Source organism: Nanorana parkeri, unplaced genomic scaffold (assembly GCF_000935625.1).
Source record: "Nanorana parkeri isolate BGI_ZX_2015 unplaced genomic scaffold, ASM93562v1 scaffold144, whole genome shotgun sequence".
NCBI lineage: Eukaryota > Metazoa > Chordata > Amphibia > Anura > Dicroglossidae > Nanorana > Nanorana parkeri.
The window spans coordinates 1,266,419-1,276,353 of record NW_017306412.1 but is presented as its reverse complement, the minus strand read 5'-3'; positions in this window follow the sequence as shown (position 1 = coordinate 1,276,353).

Here is a 9,935-nt window from a genome sequence, read left to right as displayed (position 1 = left end):
CGAGGGCGGCCTCTCTTGCTGCTCCAGTCCAAACACCTCTGGATAGTAGGCACAGGTGCGTGAGGACCAGGAGGGGCACAAGTGCCGGTGAGTTGCGACTCGAAGCTGCTTACTGGTAGCTGAGGTTTCTGAGCAGGGTGCAGGTTGGTAAGATGGTCCTAGAAGCAAGGTAACACCAGCTGGGTCAACAACAATCTGGCAGCGAAGTACAAAATCAGAAGACAGGACTTAGTCGGAAGCGAGCCGGGTCTGTAACTAGCAGGCAGCGTGGTATCCAGGGAGCAGGCAGAAGAGAAGTCAAAGACGAGCCGAGGTCAGGAACACAGAGCAGGAGCAAGGTCAAGCAGGCCGGATTCGGTAACAGGAGAAACAGTAAGTAACAGGATCCAGGAACACGGTATAAGCTGAAGATCAGTCAGCAGGGAGATCTGGGTGTCTCAGCCTTATATAGCCCTTTTTGGCGCCATCATTAGAATCGGGCGTGTGCACGTTCTAGCGTGCGCCGTGGCGTGCGTGCGCTGGCGTGTGTACGTTCTAGCGTGCGCCGTGGCGTGCGTGCGCTGGCGTGTGTACGTTCTAGCGTGCGCCGTGGCGTGCGTGCGCTGGCGTGTGTACGTTCTAGCGTGCGCCGTGGCGTGCGTGCGCTGGCGTGTGTACGTTCTAGCGTGCGCCGTGGCGCGCGTGCGCTGGCGTGTGCACGTTCTAGCGTGCGCCGTGGCGCGCGTGCTCTGGTGTCATGACACCTATTGTGCTGCTGTGGGATCTATTGTACTCTGCTGGGATGTATTATTATTAGTATACAGGTTTTATATAGCACCAACAGTTTGCGCAGCGCTTTACAATATAAAGAAGACATTACAAACAATTCAAGAGAAGACGGTAAGGAGGACCCTGCCCGTGAGAGCTTACAATCTAACAGGGAGGGGAAAGTGACATGAGGAGGTAGCTGTGTGGGGAGAAATTGATATTTCAGTGGTTAGGTTGAGGTGGGATAGGCTTTCCTGAAGAGTTGAGTCTTAAGGGATCACCTAAAGGTGGTCAGAGTAGGAGATAGACGGACAGGTTGGGGTAAAGAGTTCCACAGAATGGGGGAGAAGTCCTGGATGCGAGCATGGGAGGAGTTGACAAGGGAGCTAAAGAGCAAGAGGTCTTGGGAGGAGCGTAGGGAACGGTTAGGGTGATACATAGAGACAAGGTTTGAGATATAGACGGGCAGGGCGCCGTCAGGGGGGTACGGCCGATATTGATGTAAGGGGCCCGGCCAGGCTTAAGGGCACCACCGGCGGAGGCCAGGGCCAGCACGCTCCAGACCCTCACCTGGGATGCCTCCTCCGGTGTCCCCAGGGGATCTCTCCACTGTACATTTGTTTTTAAAGATGGCCGCCGCGATTAGTGGCGGCCATCTTTAAAGCTGGCAAGCGCCCACATATCATTTAATATATTGCCGAACAGGCAATATATTGAATGAAAATCATTCCCTGGTCGTCAGGTGGGGAATCAGCATGATCTGCATGTCTTGCTGATGCAGATCATACTGATCGCTCCCTCGTGGTGCCTCTGCTATCAGGCAGGAATCGATTAGTATGCCTGCATCAGCCAGAGTGCAGAGCACACCGATTCTCCACTGAAGCCCAGGGATGCTGCCCCCCTTCCTGCAAAACAGGTAAGCAGGAGAGGGGGACGTTTTTAAACCACCTTCCGTCCATGGGCGTTTGTGAACGGACGGACGGACGGATGTCTGCTAGGAGCCGGAGGGCGTCTTAAGACGTCCTGCCCCTCCCCCCTCTCGTGTGCGGGACTCAGCGCGCACACGAGAGGGGAAACTGTGAGTGTTCTGCTCGGTGCCTCTGAGGGACCGAGCAGAACAGCCGTGTGAATAGACCCCATAGTGTGTGTGTGTGATATGTGTGTGTGATATGTGTGTTTTTTGTTTTTTTTTAACCACTTAATTGTGCGTCATCCGCTGGAAGTGCGGAATCGGGCCGGGACGCACTGCAAGTGGTGTGGACAACCCCTTAGAACCAGAAAAAGAAGCTGGTGATAAGCCATGTAAGGGGCCCCGAAATTTCTGAAGGCTGCCCTGTAGACGGGGCAGAGTTGTGAATGGCTTTGTAACTGGTTGTTAATATTTTGAATTGTATCCTTTGGACGATTGGAAGCCAGTGCAGGGATTGGCAGAGGGGGGTTTTAGACACTGAGCGGTTGGTTAGGTGGATAAGTCTGGCAGCAGCATTCATAATAGTCTGAAGAGGGGATAGCCTGTGTATTGTGCTGGTGTAGTGGAATCTATTGTGCAGCTGTGGGATCTATTGTGCTCTGCTGGGATGTATTGTGCTAATGTGGTGGGATCTTTTGTGCTGATGTGGTGGGATCTATTGTGCTCTGGTTCTTTTTTGCTCTGTTGGGATGTATTGTGCTCTGCTGGGATGTATTGTGCTCTGCGGACATATGTATTCTGCTTTGGGGACATCTGTATTTTGCTTTGGGGACATCTGTATTTAGCCCGGTGAGAAACTGCCCTAAAATCATCAGTCTGTGTTGTTTTAGAAAAAAGGTCACATGTCCCTTTAAGAAAAAGTATCGGTAATTGGTATCGGCAAGTGCCTGAGGGCAAGTACTTGTACTTGGTCTTAAAAAAGAGGTATCGGTACATCCTTAGGTGAAACCCATCAACAATTTATTGGCTGGAGTCCCATTGGTGCCATCTCTTGTGGGTAAGAAGTAGGACATACTGGGAGCAGGTCTAGAACTGAGGAAACAGCTATATAAACCATAAATTCACTGATAACTATTCCATTATTGTTACAGTGAGAAACATTTCTTATTTTTATTTATTCATCCCAGCTTTAAGAATGTTTATATTTTACACTATGTGTGACTTTTATTACTGTTGCTCTGTGTTATTAAATGCATCATGTTACAACACTCCACTTTTCATAGAAGTGGTTTTAGCAAGTTTCTGTTCACACTTTTTATCCATCTAATATGATTTATTTACTTAATAATAAAATAAATCCATCTCAGAGATGTTTTGCATATGTTTTATTTTATTTCTAATGTGTTTGCTACCAAAAATTTGCTTTTTCTAGCATATACCTTTTATTCATCTGACAAACAGAACAGATTATTTGCATCTTTGAAAGGTTTAAATAATTATTGTAAGTAGGTGTAAACCCTAACTGAATGACATTTAGTTTGCGAATGCATCGTGTATCATAAACAATTGTAATTTAGTTTTTGCATAAAATACAGTTGTTTCCCCCTTCTTGCACCTCAGTGGTGCTGATTCACTTCACCCCTTTTGCAACCACTTCCTGTCTATATCCATGCACTCCACAATGGCTGCATGGCAGTTTGCAGGGCAGGATTCCTGATGGTGACAACAGTGGAGTATGTTTGTGTAATGTGTAATTAATTCAGCTTGTAGTTCAACTTGTAGTTTCCACTGGAACACTGCTTGATAGACATGTAAGCTGTGGAAAAATTCGGTTTGGATATTTCGTTATTTTGGAATTCTGGATTCGGATCCAAAATTCAATTCGGTTCGGGTTCAGGGTTCGGACGAAATCCAAATATTGGTAATCTGCGGATCAGTTTACGAATATTCGTTGCAAATACCAAAGATAACCATATACAGATATTAATACTAAAGCTGAATCCCCTAGAGCTAAATGGCATTCGGGATCTGAATTTCCAAATTGCATTCGGGAGCGTCTGTAACGAAAATTCGTGTTCAGACCCATTCGGATACATTAAACCGAAAAACACATCTGATTGTCCAAAAAAGTCACATATGCGATTCAGTTTAGTTTTTGAACGAAATTCGGACGGGATACAAAATTCAGAAACGGAAATTCGGATTTAGACACATTCGGATGCATTGGGATTCAGAAATTCGAACGTGCTGAATGTGCGAATTTCGGAAAGTTCATCCGAATTTTGATTTGGAACTAAACAAATGGCACATGTCTACTGCTTGACAAGGTGACAATGCAAGAGCGTAATAGAAAAGACAAAACTAACTTATAAACCTCCCGCCCAGTTACTTGATTTCTTTTAACACGACAGATGCAAACTTCATATACAGTATATGTATTTAACTGTTGTCTTTGAATAGGTGGAGATTAAGGGGGGATATGATCTCCATGTACAAAATGTTCAATGGTGGCAGCAACATTAGCGATAAACTGTTTAAAATTAACTCCATTACAAAAACTAGAGGCCACCACCTAAAATTGGTGGAAAAAAAATTCCAGCACAAGGGGCGAAGGGGGTTCTTCACAGTAAGATCAGTTAGGGTCTGGAACTCACTGCCACAGACAGTGATTTCAGCAAAGAATGTGGAATTGTTCAAGAAACTTTTGGACGATTTCTTAAGGGACCGTAATATACAGGGGTACAGGTACTCCTAGAATGAGATCCTAATAGGTTGGACTTGATGGACTAATGTCTTTATTCAACCTCAAATACTATGTAACTATGTATAGAAATGCCACTAGACACAGGCATTTAATCACAGATTTACAGTTTAAAGGGATTGCCACCCAATGGATATGGGTCCTCTCTATCTGCAGCTTTCAATTTCTGATGGATGCAGTGGCAGACAGAATCAGGAAAAGGGACCCTGTGCCAAAACAGTATGTGCCTACTTTCCCCAAACACACATTTCCCAGAGCCTAGAGATAGACCTTATCCTCGTCTACAGTAAACATAAGCATGCACAGTGGTGTAGTGGTTAGCACTTCTGCCTTGGATCTCTGGGGGTCTTCTGGTTCCAATCCTGCCCAGGACACAATCTGCAAGGAATTTGTATGTTCTTCCTGTGCTTGTGTGGGTTTCCTCCCATCTACTAAAGACATCTTGGAAGGTAAATTTGCCCTGTATGTGTGTGCAACAGGGTCCTTAGGTTATAAGCTCCATGAGGGCAGGGACTGATGGGAATGTGTAACTATGTAAAGTTCTGTATAAATGCCTGCAATAAATAAAATACATTTTTTGAACAATATCAGTTTGTGGTATTGTCACATTGATGAAAGCAGAAAAAAACCTAACTGGATGACATTTATTTTAGTAATAAACAACAGTAATGCATTTAAAAAAAAAATAACATACTGTTTTAATATATATTTTTTTCATCTCAGCCCTGCTGATTGCCTGCAGTCTCTTCACAGCCATTTCCTGACTTCAAGCATTCCAGCTGTAGATGCATGTCATTGCACAGGACAGTGGTGCTGTTCTTGATAATGATGGAACATGCCTGTGCCATGTGCATTAGTGTAATTTCCACTAAAAGCACATGTGACAGATTGACAATGCAGGAAAACAATTGGGAGACAGGGACAGAGTGTTGTCACCCCAAAACAGGAAGTGCCTGAACAAAAACAATCATGGCAGGATCACAAGTATTATTTTTTAATGAATACTGTTGTTTTAAAACAATTGAAATAACATTAACATATTAAAGATTGTATGAGATTGTAGTGGCTGGGTTTACATCTACTTTAATTTCTTTTAGCAAAACAAAGAGTACATGTCTCTGTAAATTTAAATCATTTTATGCAATTTTCCAAATGTGCCAACAAATTTCATTAAAAAAAAAAAAGGTTCAATACCTGTAAATTAGATGGAGCTTTTTGGCTCAGCGTTTGTATGGTCATCATACCATACATTTGTATTAGATCAGGAAAATGAAGGAACAAATATACTAACTAGGTATAGGAATTTGCATGAAAAAAGCTGTATTTTATTTGCATAAAAGGGCTGTGAGTTTGGTGTCCCTCTCTGAACCCCCTTGTCAGAAGACATCTCCATACCCTCTTCCCTCATGCCATCTGCTTGGGATCTGTCTTTGGACAGGCATTCAGTATCCTGTTAATTAGCTGTATGGGAGGGGCTGCAATGGGACCCTATTGTGAGCAGCTATGAGAAAAAGGTTCCACACTTCCATACACAGGGAAAATACTCAGCAATTACAGATAGCGTGATAGAGTTCTGACCTCCTGCCAGTAATTAAGACAGATCCTAAGAGGGCAGGAGTTCAGTGATTTAGTTACTCTGCACTACTTGCAGCCTAATAGGCCTGGAGGGAAGTTTTTTTTCTCAATTAAAAAGAATAAAATATTTGTTAAATATTAACCAGAAGAAACTTGGCACCCGCTGCGATTATATCTATAATCTATATAATATAGTCAGAGAAACAAAGAACAATGAAGTGCAGGTTAGAAATTAGAGATAAATCATAATGATGAATTTGAATTACTCTATAAGGTTTGTAAACTATAAAAAAAAAGTCATAATTACACCCCTATTATTTGTTGTACAAGGGATCTTCCATAATTAGCAGCTTTAATTGATTGTAATTTTAATACCTGTAGGTAACAAAATCTTGGGACCATGAGCCTGGATTCTTCTGATGCTGTACAATTTGCTGCATAATTGTTAGTGTTAAAGCAACTCTGTCATTAGACTCTAAGTGCAAAGAAGACAGTAAGTACTCACCTCTCCTGCTGGTCACACTTCACCGATATTTGCCTCCCGAATTTAAAAACCGACATTTAAGGGACTGTCGAGCCCCTGTGTCCCTGCTGCACTCGGTGGTTCCTACTTGTAACCCTACGTCACTACTGTATCCTGTCCTAATGTAGAGGTCACCTGGAAAAACCACTGAGGGCAGAGGGGGGGTCACAAAAAATTGACAATCCTGAAAGTGATGATTTTTTAAGAGAATTGAGGAACGATTTATCTTTATCTAAGTGGCGTAACGTGGCAGATGCAGTTGTTGCAGGTGAGTATTCATTATCTTCTTTGCACAGAGACTGTTTATTTGAACTTTAAGTTTAGCGACAGAGTCGCTTTCACCAATTACATTGCTGCTTTCTTTAGAAATGTGTTTTACCATTTGTCCTAAAGACACAAACCTGATGCATTGACCATTGCAGCATGTTCAGCCATACCATATCCTTTCCTGCTTAAATCAGCCCCTGTAACAATGATGGCGAACCTTTTTGAACCCAAGTGCCCAAACTGCGACGCAAAATCAATTTATTTATCTCAAAGTGCCAGCGCTGAAAATAAGTTTAGTATTGTATTGCGGTTTGGGCGCTCGGGTTTAAGAAACGTTCAACATCACTGCCTTAGGCAAAATAGGGAATCCCGCATATTCAAACATTAAGTCCCCATTCACACTGAGCGACACTCACCTGGGCGCATTTCCGCGTGGCCGGGATAGCGCGACTGTTCAGGCGACGTTCCAATGACGATCGCGCGACCTTCACTGTCGGGCTGCATGCAAAAAGCGAAAAATCGCACGACATCCGCAAGAAAAAGGGTCCTGCACGAGCGACGGGCGACAGCGACGGGCGACGTGAAGCTGTACATTAAAACAGCTCCATTGGATGGCGACTTCTTGCGATATCGTGCGGCGGAAATCACGCAATAAAACGCCCAGTATGAATGGGCACTTATATACTCAATAAAACACATACATGCACTATATACATTATTAAAACATTGCCCCCTCTCCTGCTTACCTTTTTTGCAGGGAGGGGAGCTGCATCCCTGGGGTCTCTCATCCATGCATCTCTCATGGGGGAGGGCTGTGCGGCTCTTGGGGGGGACTGTCCAGGAGGAGGACTTGTACGGGTGTCAGGATGGGGGAAGGCTGTGCGACTCTCACGGGGGATCCGAATGTCCCATGCCATTCTATACCTTTTATATTGTAAGCTCTTACGAGCAGGGCCCGGAATCTTCTTGTAATGAATTGTATTGTAACTGGACTTTCTCCCTTAATTTTGTAACATGCTGTGCAAAATGCTGACACTATATACATCCTGAATAATAATAATAATAATATTAATAAGGCATGCACCGATACCAATACTAGTATCGGTGCAGATTCTGGGCATTTTCACAAGTACTTGTACTAATAAAAATCTAAGTTTTCATAATGGTCCTTTATATTTGCAATAGATTCGGCTGCCTGAGAACCTTGCTGGGAACTTGCTGGGAACCTCAGGCAGCATTCGGGGGACCTGGCGGCGGCTGTCACTGACAGTGCTGGTCCGGCTGCACATCCCCACCATCTCCTTCCTGCGGCCCGCAGAGACCGGCACAGTCCTGGAGAGCCACACACCTGCCCGTACATCCCTGGAGAGCCCCATACCTGCCTGTACTGTGGTGGAAAGCCCCGCACCCGCCCATACAGCCCTGGAGAGCCCCACACCCGCCCTGGTGAGACCCGAACGCAGCCCAGTTGAGACCCCAATGCAGCCCTTATGAGACCCGAACAAAGCCCTGGTGAGACAGCGCACGGCCCTGGTGAGACAGCGCACAGCCCTGGTGAGACCGCGCACAGCCCTGGTGAGACCTGCACGCAGCCCTAGTGAGACCAGACAGCCATGGTGAGACCACATGCTGCCCTGTTGAGACCAGCACACAGCCTTAATGAGACCAGAACACCGCCCTGTTTAGACCACATACAACCCTGGTGAGACCGCACAGCCATGGTAAGACTGCACGCAGCCCTGATGAGACCCAAACACAGCTCTGGTGAGACTGCACATAGCCCTGGAACGACCGCACAGTCCATTTTTAAAATGTATGTATTATAGGTAAGATAGCAACAGGAATCAGAGTTCATGAGGGGTGGCTGAGGCAGGACATTTTTGGTCTACGGGTGGGTGAAATTTCAGTTAAGTCTCCAAAACATATCAAAGCCAGGGGGCTTTCAGGCCATCCATACCTGACAATAATTCCAAATTTTGTAGAGAACCCATAATAACGCCACCTTTAAGTTAAGCGTGAAGATCTGCTGTCTTTTCTTAGCCAGAAAACATATTTTGAACAAAAGACAAAGATAAAGACAAAGATAAAGCCAAAGGGTGAGAAATCCAAAGGCCACCAGTTGTGTCCCTATTGTGCAGCATACTCTTGCTGTGCTGCCCAGGAGACTGCAGGCCTATCTCCCTCATTCACTCTCAGAGCTTTTTGCCGGCTCAGGTTCAGCGGTGCTGCTGTGAGAAGCAGGAGGATGGATTGCATTGGCAGATGTGTTTTTTATGACAGGTAACCTGATCACACAGCCCCATCTGTCTCATTCTCTTTACTTCACACATTACGAGAAAGGGAAATATCAGAAATTTAGGAGTGATCTTACTCTTTCTACTAAAAAAAAACAAAAAACCACAATTGGCCTAAGGAGGTTGTTAAACTAAACAGAATACAGCGAGAGACAGTCATTTACATAGATTCCCAGATCATTAAGATTTTAAACTCTTTCTTTAATGAGAACATCTCAACACCAGTCTTGGCAATGACTTCTAAAAACATCCTGAACTCCTGAATCATCACTACAAGTTAAAACAAAAGCAGCCTACCTGACAGAGCCGTCAAAATACAAAAATACTGCTGACAGGACTTCTTTTTGGAGAACAAAATAGCCAAGCCAGACACCAGCTGCATGGAAGGGAACTGTTAAGTAAACAAACAAAACCCCTATAGAGCAGCCTTTCTTAACCTTTTTACCCCAGAGAAACTCCTAAAATAATTTTCAGGCCTCGGGGAACCCTTACCAAAGCCAATTCCTTGATGGCCAGTAGGAAGAATGCAAATGTTACAGACAGTAAAAAGATAATTGTCATGCTGCTGGCTTTACGAAGTGGCCCTGGAACTATGAAGGAACCATCAAATGGGAGGTCGGGCAGCCACAGATCAAGGAACCCCTAGCAACTCTAGGGCTCCACAGAACCTTGTTTCAAATTGGTTCTTATAGAGCGACAAGAAACATATGCAATTTTCCATTCTTCAAAACCTTGAAGCGTGGCTCGGTTGAGTTTTAGAAAAATAAAAATGTATTTGCTAATATGCCATCCAAGCCAGATTTACTCTCTCTTCCAAGGCCAGGTTTCTTAATGCCCCCCCCCCCCCCCCGCTTTAGG